The sequence below is a fragment of the Electrophorus electricus genome, chromosome 22 (genome assembly GCF_041902795.1).
Source record: "Electrophorus electricus isolate QZ-2024a chromosome 22, ASM4190279v1, whole genome shotgun sequence".
In the NCBI taxonomy this organism is placed as follows: Eukaryota; Metazoa; Chordata; class Actinopteri; order Gymnotiformes; family Gymnotidae; genus Electrophorus; species Electrophorus electricus.
Window position 1 is genome coordinate 8,059,567 of NC_137518.1, and position 14,852 is coordinate 8,074,418.

Sequence of the window (14,852 nt, forward strand, 5' to 3'; positions counted from 1 at the left end):
TTTTTGTTTGAAAATTAATGGATTCATTGAAGCATGATCAAAACAGTAAGCAGTTGCACTTAGTCTAAGGTGCAAGTAAAAACAAATGTTTCCTGAGAGATTCAGAGACCTTTCTCTTGTAAGCTTAATACTTTTATGTGTAGTAACTTCAGACTGAGATGCAGTTCTTTTAATGGGTTTATGTGGCATGTTTTAAAAGTAATGTCTAAAGGACTCCAAATGGTAGTTAGACCAGACTGATAAATATTCCAGTGTTGTCTTTAATGTTGTAGTAATTAACAGCTTTGTGTCCTAAATGCAGCTTCCTCTTCTAATGTTAGAAACCATATTGATGTTTCTCCACATTGCAATCTCAACTGAGTGTCCTCTGTTTGTGTCTAGGGGCAGAGATTTATTATAATTGAATTCTCCCCCCCCCCCCCCCCCTTAGTTGTGTGGCTGCTGTTAAGGTGCATGGAGTCATGGGTAATGTAGCTTGGCATAAGTCATGGATCAAAAAAATGTTTTCTGAGGTTTCTGGTACACAATAAATAAGCACTCTATGGTCAGTACTTGCAGGAACCACAATGAATTGTGGAATTCAGCTATTAATAAAAAGTCCTTCTTTAATACAGAATAATGCTAGTAAATTAATTGGTTATTCTTTGACTTTACAGGCAATGTAATGAGTAGCATCCATAATATGAGAAGAAGGACATGCTTGTTGCCATCAGTCACATGAACAATGCGAGATGGCTAGTCTCTAAGTGGGAAGAAACTTTGTTGAGGATGTGCACAGAACTTTTGATTGGGGGGGATTCCAAAAACCTTGTAGCTCCAGTAAAAACAAACACAACAAGTTTGAAAAAATGTAAATAAGTTTTTAAAAATTTGAATATTTAACATGTCTTTGCAGATTAGCTACAATTGGGTACAATTATACAAAATACATTTAATAGATGCATTGTTCTTTGCATCTGTGTATTCAGAGGTTTCTTGAGTTTGTGGTATTTAGCTCAAGATTAAAGGAGGAAGACTAGATTGGGCAAGATCAGAGAGCTTTAAGTCCACATGAGTCTTATGTCAGCTCATATGCCTTTGCTGCAGAGTATGAAAAATCCTCACTCTGAACTTTTTGTCCTATTTGGAGTGACTTGATTGCTGAGGACAGCATCCAAATGCCAGCCTTGCTTTGACGAAGTTCACATGGACAGGCTGCTGCAAGAGCAGGTGTAAGCAGGGTGGAAGGTGGAGCGATGAGCTCGGGGCATTAGAGCCTGGGCTGGGTGACGGTCAGGGTCCAGTAACACAATGGCATGCCACTCCTGCAGCCTGTGGGATGAACTGTTTAGCCTCGGATTCTTGATGGAGTAGAAGGTTGCGTTTATCAAGTTGTCACGGGTGAGTGCGATCCAGCAAGTTTTGGGTTTTGGCCTTTGAGCACTGTTGAATGCTGCAGGGTTGCTTTCATGAGTTTTGAATTGAGTAAAATTGTATTTACTGAAAGCAGAGTTGTGTGCACCAGCACCACTGCTCGAGCGGTTTTTGTATCTGAGGAGCTTGGATGATACTTGAGTGTGGGTAAATGGGTTATAGGTAAAATAAGACAGGACAGAGTGATTACAACACAATATTGCTCTGAAATAGTCCCATCCTGAGCTAAATTTCCCAAATGAACTGACTAAATGAACCTTCTCAACTCTCGCATTTATGAAAACAAAGCAAATTAAGGAAGTGCAGGTGCGCTCTCGGGTGTTGACAGCCTTCACACTGCTGTGTCTTACCATTTCTGGACAATACTCATTTTTTTTATTTCACATGGACAAGGTTTTGCTTCCAGTGTCACATGACCTAGCATTAGAGAAGCATTTCCATTATGATCACGTATTTGAGAAGGCTCTGTTGAATCGGGTTTTCACCAGAAAGTCTTCATAATACACCAGCTCTCGTTTCCTCCATTTTCTCATGTCCGTCTGTCTTAAGCCTTCTGTTCCTCCATATGCTTACTCTCATGCTTACTGTGTAGAGAGGTGTGTGTGTCATGCAAAAGGGTGGGAGCCCCCTTTTATGCATCTGCTCTGCACTATATTCAGTGGCGTGCACTCCTGAGATTCACTTACTCGCCAGAATTTCTCTCTCCGTCTCATCATCTCTCCCCTTCCACTGTTTCCCTCCTCTCTGTTGCATTACCCCCCCGCACATTCGCATTCACACAGGCACAGCACGCACAAACACTGACGGGAGCACAACGCGAAGAGACCGAACCCGCTCGCAGCTCCTCTCTTGTCCCCTCTCACCGCCTCTCTCCTATCTCTTGTGGCTGCTCCTGCTGCTCGATCGTGGCAATACGGCTGTGCCTGCCCCGCACTCCATCCCTGCTGAGTGGTGAGCGCTGCATCAGGCATCGGCAGAGGACAGAGGTGGGTAACTGAGAACCATGACTAGATCTGTCGTCACTCTTCCCTCATTTTTCCTCCCCCCCGACCTCCCATTTCTGCTGGTGTGTGTCTGAAGGGGTGTGTGTGTGTTTGTGTCTACATGTAAAGGACAGATGCTATGCAGAGAGGTCTGTCTGTCTGTGTCTGTCATTACCATTCTCTCAACCTTTGGTTATAGCTGCTGCATTGAGACATACCTGCATACTGTATTGCACCAGCAGTTATTTTTGTCTGCTTGTACCCCTGAGTATTTTGCATTTAATGCAAGCTGTCCTCTTTAATGTAAGAATGACTGACTGACTTGTCTCATAAACTAGCTGCATGAAAATCCGCTCTTCAACTGGCATTTGTCAAAAGGAGGTAAGTTTCCTCATTCTACCTGCTGCAATGACTATCTCTTGCCTACAAATGCTGCTTTTATGCAACACACTTAAGCTTTTGAGGTTGCCAAACTCCATACAGCCCTCTGTGACTGCATGAATCTTCATGATGTAATGACTGCGTTGCTCATCAGATCAGAATGCTGTGGTTCCATGGCATTGTCTGTGTCACTTACTGAAGGGGAAGTTGCAGCTTGTTCTGGGATGTGTGGATGGGTTTCTTTGTGGTTTGGGCATAGGTCCAACGCTAGGGTAGAGAAGGTAGGTGCAGGTTGCAGGGTTTTGGTGCAGTAAGTTGTTGAGGCAGGACGTACCGTCAGAGAAATCCGGTTCTTCCTTTGCAGTTAGTAAGCTGGCACACAAGATGTCCCTAATGTTATGTTGTGAAGCAGCATGCTTTTTATGCCATGTGTTCTCGACAATTCAGTATCTGCTCTGATTTCATGTTTTCTGTTTAATTTCAGAACGTGATAATAACATGAATGCTGCATTTGCTGCTCTGCACCAGTATGACTGTGCAGTCTTTGATTTTACTAGACTATTCTAAATGAGCCATGAACAATACATATTGGCATAACAGCACAGTAAATATTACAATTTTATGTGGGAAATTGCAGATTGCTGATAATGAGCTGAATTAGGGACTTTGCCTATGTTAGATTTTTTTTAAACAGATACTGGAATTGGACTGGAGAAGTTCAATAGTTACTAGAATGGTAGTTAACTTGTATAAAAAAATAAAAACCTAAACATGTTACATTATATTGGGAACTTATGTTTAAGGTCTCAAACTACCTTCAAGGTGACATAAATGATTGAGAGACCTGCATATACATACATCATATGATGTACCTGAAAGCTGGCCAAAAACAAAGTCTATAACCTCTTGTTCCCTAGGACAAAGCCAGCAATTCTGCTACTGCATGGGGTGGGGGCAGTCTTCCAAAGGAAATATAATTACATGAATATAATATAGTCCTTATTTATGTGTCACTACTATAGTATCTACAAATGAATTAAACTGCTAAGACTTGGCGAGGATGAATGCCCATGTTTTTATTGGTTAGCAGTAGCTTTTACATACTGCACTCCCCATAGGCATATATAAATTATGAATATCCATTGTCTGTAGACTCAAGGAGACTTGCATCCCCTTCTAAAAAAAAATAAACTGACTCTATACATACAAGGATATTATGCAAGATACTTTTCAGAAACCAGACATAAATTGACATCGACTTGAATCTGACTTTCATGCATACATGTATATAAAGATTCTTCAGCACCCTATTGGTATCTTGTGATATTATATAACATATATTTAGCTACGCTTTCAATGCGTTTGCTCTTATCAGTGTGAAGTTGACTAACATATGGCATGACTCCTATTAAAACAATATTCAAAGGTTCAATTTTAACACAACTTTCTTAACTTTTTTAACGTTTCCTACTTTTTAGAATTTTGTATCTTTTCTGGTGGTTAAGTCCCAAAGGCTCATGGGTCTAGTATGTCCCATAGCTTTACAAATACAACCTGATCGAGTGATTTTAACACCGACATTTCTTTGTGGTTTTCAGCTTTTGTTACATTTTACTCTTGGGATTCTGTTTGTGTCTTCTGGCACCTCCTTGTGGACTTTTGATGTTACAGTTTTTGCATGTGATTGCAGAAGGTGATGATCTGGGTGTTTCTGCAGGCTTGATGATTGTGGCACCTTTCCAGTGCCTGAATAGATGCTGAACATGGATTGTAGTTTGTAGTACAGGTGGTTGCCTAGAAGATCTATCATAGTACTACTTTTTTCTCCTTTTATCTCAGGTTACAGCTGTTTACCAGTAGTTGCGAGGATGGAGCAAAGCCATCTCATGAAGAGTTGGCCTGGTGACTTCAGGCCATCCACCGGTTTGTTACTGTATTCTGACCGGCTGAGATAAAGATTTGTTTGTTTATTTCTGCAAGTGCTTTGCTCTTGAGTGAGTTTAGCTGTCTGGTGCTGACCCATTAGTAATAGAGGTAATAGCAGACAGCTTGTGATTGTGGTTGAAGCCCCAGGCATGAATGAAATTACTAAAGTCACACGAAATATAGCAAGGGCCATTTTTACTAATTACCATCTCTGGTATTCCAAGTCATGCAAGCATGGCCGTAAGCTTCCTAATAACTGATATATCAAATTAGATGTCAAATTAGACAGCTGCTTCACCTAAGAATAGCAACTGCATGGACTAGGCACTACTACCTAGTCCATGTGAACAAGTTGGTGGCAATTACTTGCAATGGTTGATCAGGAACTGGGTGTGGAGTTAGAGCTGTGCAGTATGGCAATTATATGATATTTTTTCCCCATATTGACCAATATCGATATTTAACACAGTATGGAATGATACTGCCAGCTTGAAGAGCATCCTGCTAATGACTGAATATAGTTTTTTTTGCAAAATAGAATAATATAATCTAAACATTTTACACTGCAGGCATGCTTTATCTGGTGTCTCTCACTTCCTGCCAATTGTGTGCACTTGGGAATCTATGCCTTCACTTGGGTAGCTGTTACAGTAGTCAGTGGATTTCCAGAGAAGGTGTTCGCAACTGGAATGTCCTTTTCATATTTCAGTAACTGTAGTATTATTTGCTGAATAGTGGGGTTTGGGGTTCAGCAGGTAAGGGCTTGTTCAATTCTACTGATTTGGCATCACTGTTGAATCAAATGTGGTCTGTTAACTGTCATGTATACAGGTATTGGTGAAAAATGCTTGCAGCCAAACACCATTGAATATAGCTTTTTTTAATGCACAATTTTTCAGTTTTGTTCAGTACTTTAGAGGCATATGCAATTGTCTTGTCACAGTGCATCAAGACTGCTTATAGACCATTCTTGGAAGCAGCAGCTTTGTGCACTAAATCTTTTGTATGGTTGAAAGATGAGGACAGCATCTGGATCTTGTGATGAAGTTGTTGACTTGCCTAAAAGGAAATGTAGTAGTTTGACCCCCATATAAACTCACTAGTTGTTCGAAAAAGCTGCTGAAGTGAGGCTTCATATGGTCTAGGGGCAAGTCTGGAGATATAGGTGGCTGTTCTTAATAGTCTCTTGCTTGGCTTTAATGTGAGGAGGCTCTCCATTTTGCTAAGGATCAGTCTGATCTCTGGCACATAAATTACACTTTTATCTGGGTTCAGTTTAATTCCCCTTTTTTTGGCATGGTTTACAGGTTGGCATCATGATCTTCCTTGCTGCTGCCATAGATGTGGGTTTTTCTGCCATTGTGGAAGATATCATTGAGCCACTGGAATGATTGTGCCTTGAACACGAGCCTCAGAAACATTTACCTGAAGCCAGTGTTGAACGTTGTCAGCATGCATGATTATATACTTATATAACTTTATGGTCCAATACCCAGACTTTGCATCTAGAACAGTAATGTCAAGATTGGGGCCTCTATACACACAGTGAGGTCTCTGGATGGTTTTATTCAGATTACAGGTGTCAATGCACAGCTCTCATCTTTCACATTTTTGTGTGTTACCTCCACTAGTGCATTCACCCATTCTGTCAGATCTGAGACCTTGTGGATTATTCCAGTCTTTTCCACTTCTTCTAGCTCACCTTTTGAGCTGTCTGCGGAGAGTGTATGGGATATATTGTAGAGATTATCCAACAGGTGTGGCTGAGGATTTGAGGTGAATGTTATTTTCCCCAGGAAACAGTCCAATCCATAGGAACATATATCAGCATACTCTTATTTAGTGCTGCAAGATTTTTTGGCTTGGACATGGACTAATCAGTTTTAAATCCAGGCATGCGCAGTACTGAGGGAGCATTTGTGGAAAAAATGTCAGACTAGTAGTGCTGTATATTCATTTGGTGTCTGCTTGTCAGCTTACATGAACCCTTCATGCCCACTATAGTGCATGCCCACTATTACCTGAGAGTTTACTGCATGGCAAAACAGACAATGTACTTGCATACATCTAGTGGAATGTGGTGGCTGCTATTGCATTGGTTTGAGGAAAAAAAAGAATAGCTTGTTGACTTGCTCTGAAGTGCCATCTTTGGGGACATAATGCATGTTTTTGGGCATTTATTTATTTAAACTCTGTGCCTTGCCTGTTGCTGTCCTGCACACTTTGGCAGAATTTCTTGCATTTGTTGCACTGGCATCGCATGCTGGACATTCCTTGGAACTACTATATTCTCTCCCACTGCATTCATTGTTTTGGCCTTTCATTACTGGTTATTGCAGTACATGCAGGCTTTCACAAGTCATTTAAGTTATGTAATTAACTCATCAAACATTTCACTGCTGAGCTGAATTTTGTCCTGGAACAAGCAGGCAAAAGTAGTAGTTTGCTGCAGCAAATTCCAAACTGCATGACTTAATGGTCATAGCAAGTCTTTATTTATCATAGCAAGTACCTTTTATTTGGTCCTTCCTCCAATGTAATGATGTTCCTCTCTTTCTCCTCTATCCACAACTTGAGGTAGATGCATTTCTTAGCCTTGGAATTGCCATGCAACTGAAGAACATGACCTCTGCATTTTGGCAGAATATTTGGCAAGCATTGGGTAAGTTGGACGAATCCCAGTCCATCCTGGATGAAGGGACTTCTAGCTGCTCCATCTCTACAGCTTTGAATTTGTTTCCCTTCTGACATTATGTAGTATTTCCTTATTTTTGTGCCACTCAGTATTGTACGTTCTGTTTATTACACCTCTAAATAAGAGGAGCCTGACTTTAGTCCTGGAGAGTCATGAGACTGATGAAGCAATGACGAGCGGAGTCCATTTTTCCTGTTAATCAAAATGCAGCTAGCTGACATTTAGGGTGGCAATAATACTTTAATATTTTGAATGACATGCTAGCATGGTTGTGTTATCAGATATGAGATGAGTGTGAACCATAGCTCCACTGCACAAGAGCAACCTAGAATACTGAATACCGATTTCTTTTTGTTCCTGTGTTTGCTGAAGACATAATTAAAACAGTTCTATTTTCATTTGTGTTGAATTTGGACAACTTCTGTGACTACAGCCTTTACATTTATGTTCTCAAACCCAACAGCTGCGACACATGCAACTTGAGAGTTGTTTGTCTATCCTGTGTTCTTTCCATTTGTGTGACATTGTTGATCATGTTGCCAATATTAGACTGAACCTCATTATGCCCCCATGCACCAAATTCATTTAATGGGCTGCTCAGGAAATGGCTGTATGGCTTAGCCCACTGTGTGGCCTCAGAAGTTGTTATTAATTCTGTCAAACCAGTCATGTATTTCTGATTGCCATTAAGGCATACACCTTTGCACACATCTGTTCATCCATTTATATGGACAGAATATCATTGGTAGTGCAGTATCATTTACAAAATGGAGAAGTGTTTAATGGGGATGTATTAAACAATTGACTGAATAAATGGGGATGTATTAAACAATTGACTGAATAAAGCATGGAATTACAATTGAATGAGCCATTTGACTTGGCTTTCCATGGCAGAGAGACGTTTTTGCAGTAGTGATGCTCATTCAAGCGTGCTTGCATTTTTATCTGTGTAATTTTAATTTTTTTCTTCACATCTGCAAAATCAGAATTTGTTTATTGATCAAGTATGTTTCTGCATAACAGGAATTTGACATTAAACATTTTATTCACACTGCAACATCCCTGATGATTTTCCATATGATGATTTTTCCATGGGTTAAATATAGCTGAGGCTGAGAACTAAGACCACTGTGAATAAGCTATTCAAGCTATTAAGTTAGTTGAGGTTTTTCTTATTCTGTTTGTTACATTCACCTATGTAATATGCTTGCTCTTGAGAGTCTCTGCAAAATGCATAATATGTAAATGTTGCAATATACTGGAGTGGTAACTATGCTAAGTTAGAAAGCAAAGGAATTCAGTAACTACTTAATGGTGGCTGGTAACCATTTACTAAACATTTAAATACGTTACACCGACTATTGAAATCCCGAAACTTCAATTTCTGAAAGTAGCGTGTGATTCTGGCCCACAATCAGGCTAGAGCAGCATCCTTTAGAATTTGTCAGGGAGTAACGGAAACGTCCTAGTTCTTTCAGATCACTTGGAACGTTTTACAGTGTGCTTCACTAAAAGCTTTCCTGGCTGCATTTACAAGGAAAAACAAATGCAGGAAGGTGTATTGATGATACTTGAGTTAAACCTAGCAAGAATAGAGCATTTTTAATAGAATAGGTTTTAATATTTTAATAGAAAGAGTAATTATTCAGGTATCTTGTACTACATTTTTAATCACTACTGATCACAAAACTACCAGTAATAACAGAGGACCATGTCTTCTAGGTGATGTATTCGCTACCATTCTACACAACTGTTTCCCCAACCGGCTGTCTTCTCTGTTCTCCTTGATTCCTGCAGTCCACTCTCACCTCTGGGGGGCTTTCTAGCTCAAAGAAGCTGTTTTAAAATAAGAAGGGTCTCTAAGCCAGTTTCCTTAAGTGATTGGCTCCCACCTGTCTGTGTGGGAAGTCACAGTGAGACGTAAACACTTCAGGCCAAATGTTCTGGGTCCCATGGTCCCTTTTTTTAATTCTGCCTCCCAAAGCAAGTTAAGATACATGGGGCAGATTGAGAGCAGATCAGGAAGGAACTGAGATCACACATTTTGGGAAGGTACAGTGTAAAGCAGTGAAAAATAGTTTGAAGATGCCAGCTGGCTGGCATAAAGTTGGTACAAAAAGGAAAAAAAATAGCATTAACAGGAAGGTGTTGGATATGGTGTTCTGCTGTTTAATTGTGCCTCAGTCTCCAGGTCTCCAGTCATACCTTAACAGGTGCCAGACTGTAGCATTCCCTGGAACATTGTAGTGTCTAGTATATGTAGCTTTCCTTCTTAAGCATTTTCCCTAATCTCCTGTGGTAAATATTTGGAATTCCTTTCTGGCTTCATTATTTCTCCGTGTACTATGCACAAGGAAGAGGATGTGCTCACAGGTGTGAGGAGCATGCACTATTTATCACTTCCGTGTGCTCAGCAGGTGTGCGTGCAGGTGCATGCAGGTTTGTGCATGTGCTCAGGAGGTTTGTGTGTCCTTATCTGGTGCAGTTAAATGGATTGCCAAAAAAACATCTCGGAGGACTTTTAGTGAGATTCTGCAAGGGACCGAGAGCAAGCTCACAGTGACAGGGTGCGTGTGTGAAAACAGATCCTTCCTCTCCAGGGGTACAGGATACAGACGTCCTCTCCACCTGCTTTTTGGCCACTGTGGAATGCATGTTTACAGAGTGTACCCATGTCCTGCAAAGGCTTAGAAGGTAAACAGGCTTACAAGGACTATTCTAGTGGAATTTCTATTCTCATATAGGATTTATTTTTTTTCATATGTATGAGAGAAGTACTTCTGAAGTTCTGAGGATAGTTGGAAAAATATCTTTAAAACAACATTCATAACATGAGCAACAAGACATTTCGTGCATATGTGTGTTGTGTAGTATGTATACACACAAACAGGATTGTCACTTTAATAGAGAATGGCCCCTTTATTAGAGACACCTGCCTCTAGCAAGATTTGAGCTTCTCTGTATGGAAATTAGACCTGTGACCCCACAATGCAGCATACAATCAGGTGAACAAGTTTTCCATGGATCAGTGTGAATCTGCGTTAGAATGAAAAAATTGAGTGATATGAGCAAATCTGAATGAGGCATGGTCATCGATGCTAGACTAGCCTGGGCCAGTATTTCAAAAACTTGCAATTATTTTTTTCTTACAAGGGTATCAAGAATATACTGAGAAGAGTGTGATTTTAAGGAAAAATGTATAGTGAAGGGGGATCTTGTGGACATAAACCACGCATTGATGAAGGAGGTCAGGAAGAATCATCAGGAATCATTCTGATGAACAGGAGGTGCACAGGCAAGCAAATTGCAGCCAAATACAACACTGGTGCTCCAGCTAACGCGTATGAATGCACAACTCTTCATTCCTTAGCACAGGTGGGCTATAACAGCAGTCAACCCGATCGAGTGTTTAACCTATGGCAGAAGGACATTTTTTCAGCAGGACATTGCACCATGCAACAAGGGTCAGATAGTTACTGGTTCCAGGAACATTGCAGAATAGGAATTCTGCAAAGGAACTGCACACTAGCATTAGCTTAAATTACCTGACTAATTTGAAACTACTAATTTGAAGTTTGTTAGCTAGTTAATATTATATCGATTGTTAAGATCCGCTAAGAAAACAAAATGCCTAATATCACCCTAAGTTACATGCCTATACATGGTGGTTCTTAGTGTCTGTCTTATTGATAAATAATTTACTGTGTAGCATTAAATAAAATGTAAGCTATCCATATAGCTAGCTATCTAATGTCAGAAAGGTTACAAACAGATACAGCCTGCCATAGCAGGCATAGCAATGAACATTTTAGAAACCGTGTCATGATTGGTCCAATGATGGGAATGGCAACAAGAAATCTGGCTGGAGTTAGTACAAATATTCCGGCATTTTACGTTGAGCAGATGTAAAATTTGAGAGGTTTGTGGAGCTGAGCACAAACATAGCTTCAGAGTATGTAAGAGATTTGAATGTGGATAGTGTTAAGTTTTCAAGTTTTGAATGAATGTGTTATTTGGAGCACATCTGAAGGTATTTAGCATTCAGTGCAGATACGTGCATTCAAGTTTATTAGCTGTGTGCTCAGAGCACTGTTATCCTTTCATAGTATGTTAAGCATGTTTTAAAAATGGGTGTGTTTTAGCATGGATTTACCAGTGTCAAATGTCTTATGGTTTGTCAGATCAAAATGCATCATGTCTTGAGCTCAGATTGTGGATTATAGGTTCGATGTTTGGTTGATTTGCATTTGGATAACTTGTAGGGGCTGAGGCAAAGACCTACAAATCCTCCCCACACTTAGTGTCGTGGTTGAAAGCAGTCTTTTGAGAGCAGATGCTTCAATCATATGTCTTCCTGTGTAGCTGTTTGAATGTGCAGCAGTCATTCCTCACACACTGCATAATAAATCTCAAGATCTGTTTGGCTTGTGCACTTGCTGTGATACACAAAGGCTGCTGCCTGTTCTGCAATTGCTTGTAAATGTCTGCTGGCCTACTGGAAACGTGCACACAAGCAGATTGAAGAATGTAGGCACATTTTGCATTGTGAGAGATTCCTTCTCCACCCACACACCGAGTCAGCTACAGGTACAGCCTAGGGTTGGGAAGGGGGTGCAACAGAAAAGTGTGTGTGTGTGTGTGTGTGTGTGTGTGTGTGTGTGTGTGTGTGTGTGTGTGTGTGTGTGTGTGTGTGTGTGTGTGTGTGTGTGTGTGTGTGTGTGTGTGTGTGTGTGTGTGTGTGTGTGTGTGTGCACACACACACACACATTAGACACACAAGCACTGTAAGAGAGAAAGGCAGAAATAGGTTGGAAGGCATTCAGTGCTGAGAGACCAAAAGTTGGGGAAATGCTGTCCGGGGGTGGGGGGGGAGGTTGACTTTTCTTCAAAAAGGATCTTTTTGTTCTGTAGCTGGTCTCTCACTGCTGTATGGCTGCTGCAACCAATGGGCTCTTTCCCATCTACTGCTCCAATGCATACGAAAAAGGAGTGGTATGGCCACCTTCTCTTCTGTGCCCGGAGTAAGAAGGGTGTGTGTGAGTGTGCGTACATGAGCAGTGGAATGGTCACATTGAGCCTTTTAGTGGCTTTTAATTGCAGTCTAAAGACAGGATGTCCTGTGGCCAAATGCAGTGAAAGCAGGCCAGCTATGACATGTAAGTCATGCATGCAGACATGTAATTAGATATGTTTTATTCGTGTGTTTATGAATATTGGTAGTAGATGTTGGTCAGATCCATTAAGGCGAGAGAGAAGCCATCAACGCAACATATCACATCACTAAACCTTGGCTAGCCCCCCCACCCCCACCCCCCGCGCCCTGGTGTGTGTTTGTGTGAGAGAGTGATTTTTTAAAATATTTTTATATATATTATATTGGTGGGAGACTGGACACACCACAAAATCTGGAACAGAAAGTAAAGGAAGAAGTATTGCTTGGCTTATTAAAGATTCAAGGTTATGCACTACCATAACCTTGATGCAAATTCAACACAATGTTTGAAGACTGCGCTTGATCCTTGTTGAGTGCAATCTTTTCGGTTTGGGTATTTTTTGTTTGTTTTTTTAAAATGCATGCACCTGAAGCAAATGAATTTAATAAAATGATGCAAAACTTGCTTTAAGTTGTCTTGCACAACTTCAAACACATTATTTTATATATTAATATTTTTCTTTTTTTTTAAATTGTGAGTTCTGAATGAGTATCTTAATGTATGGAATGACGGTTATTAGCATAAAACTGTTTTTTGCTGTGTCATCCAATGCCTTGTGGAAGCTTGTGAGGTTTTTTCACCCTAGTACCTTATCACCATCATTGTTTTAAAACACTGAAATATGCAGAAAATATTTTTTAAGGAAATAATGTAATTTTATAAATGTTCTCTGCATGTGATGGGCAGTCAGGAGTGGACATTGAAGGACATCTTAACCCAGAAGATGATTCACTTTTTTCTTACAGGATAGCATTTGCTTATCCGGAGGCTACTTGTTTTGTGTTAGGAAGACAAAGGGGCATCCTGATAAAATGAGCTTTACCCTACAGAATTTTCAAATTAATGTTGCATGATTACAGCATACAGCACATGCTGTTTTCAAAATTTCATATAGCAAGGATAGTTTCAAGAAATAGGGCAGGTGCCTTGGAACCTGACTTAACACAAGTCAGATTTGCATTAACTGACACTAACAGGATCAAGTTTCTTTGACTTCCCTACTATTCTGTATAGGCTCTAGGTGAGAATCAATGTGGCTGGATTCACTGTTTCTTTGTCCTTAGCTTGGATGGCTACAGCTGCCTCAGCTTCTCTTGTTTGATTTGTTCTGTTGGTTTATTTTCTAATCTTTCTCTCAGCCCACAGGATGGCCAGTAGCTCCATACAGCCCCTTCTGGAGCTGTTTCTGAGTCTGCTCTCAGAGCTTGGGCATGCTTGTGGAGACTTGCAGCATTTGTGCCTCCTTTTAGTGTTAATTCTGAATAATTCTCATGGCATTTATTTCCCAATAGTTAGCAGTGGTATTAATCGGGTCGGTTTTTCTGCAAGTTGGAGGTATGTCATTTATGGAAATATAGGAGAAAAATATGTAGGAGGAAAAAAATACAGGTGGGGAAATTTTTTTTTGTTTGTTTGTTTGTTTGTTTTTTGAACTAGAGAAACTAAATGTATTTAAGTTTTTCTTTTTTTTTTGTGTTTTAACTTCTCTGCTACAGTGTAAAAAGCATGACGATGCAGTGTCTGCAAAACCATAAGCTGGCTTAATAATGTCACTGGTTAATGTTGGCTTGACTAACATTCCAGGGCATTATCTTGGAGGCGCTGAGCAATGAAGTTTGCTTAGCATGTGCTTGGGGCTAGACTCTAAAGTCAGTATCTATAAAGAAACCCTCCAGCATGGTGTCCTCTACTCTTTGGTTTGTCCCTCCTTACCAGAGTTTACTTTCCTAGGTTTTCCAAACTGCGGGAGATTGTTGTTTGCAGTACTCTTTAACATTAGAGTCTCAGCATTGCTCTGAGTTATCTTATCCACCCCAGCTTCCTGTACTGTACACTTATAACTCTAACTCTACACCCTCATGGTTACAGTCGTTTAGTCCTCGGCGCATCTGCACCTCAGCTGCCTATTGTGGTCAAGGCGGCAGGCCAGAGACCTGCATTTAAATGTACTGGGGCACTTGAATGCTCAAAGACCGAATAATCTGAAAGAGCACAGCAGCACACATGGTACCGGCCAGGTGCAGCACTGAGTTGGGTGGAGAGGAGCAAACGCAGCTCTGTGGTCAGCCATGCCAAGTGTGGAGGAGTAAAGCTGGCATAGACTGAGCCTCTGCTTGTGGAACAGCGAGTCAGACAAGACTGTGTGAGGAGCAGCCAGGGCTTCCCCAACCCCACTACAGCCAGATGATAAAGGCGCTCCTCATGCCCTGCCATTGGATGAGGGTGTCCCTTATCTTGGCC

The 14,852-nt window shown here is 40.7% G+C and overlaps 1 protein-coding gene across 7 annotated transcripts in view; it reads left to right on the forward strand.

Moving 5' to 3' along the window:
- kcnab2a (potassium voltage-gated channel subfamily A regulatory beta subunit 2a) overlaps positions 1-14,852 on the forward strand; it is a 76,179-nt gene that overhangs the window by 7,269 nt on the left and 54,058 nt on the right. The window contains exons 1-2 of one of the 7 annotated variants that reach the window (XM_081705085.1): positions 526-1,380; positions 2,196-2,399. The exons of 1 other annotated variant lie outside the window; for it this stretch is intronic. The gene's annotated coding sequence lies outside the window, so the exon portion shown is untranslated. Of the gene's footprint in view, positions 1-525; positions 1,381-1,425; positions 2,400-2,446; positions 2,778-7,284; positions 7,366-14,852 lie in introns of those variants that run through there. 5 more of the 7 variants (XM_081705086.1, XM_027001955.3, XM_027001952.3 and 2 more) reach the window with 5 other exon arrangements.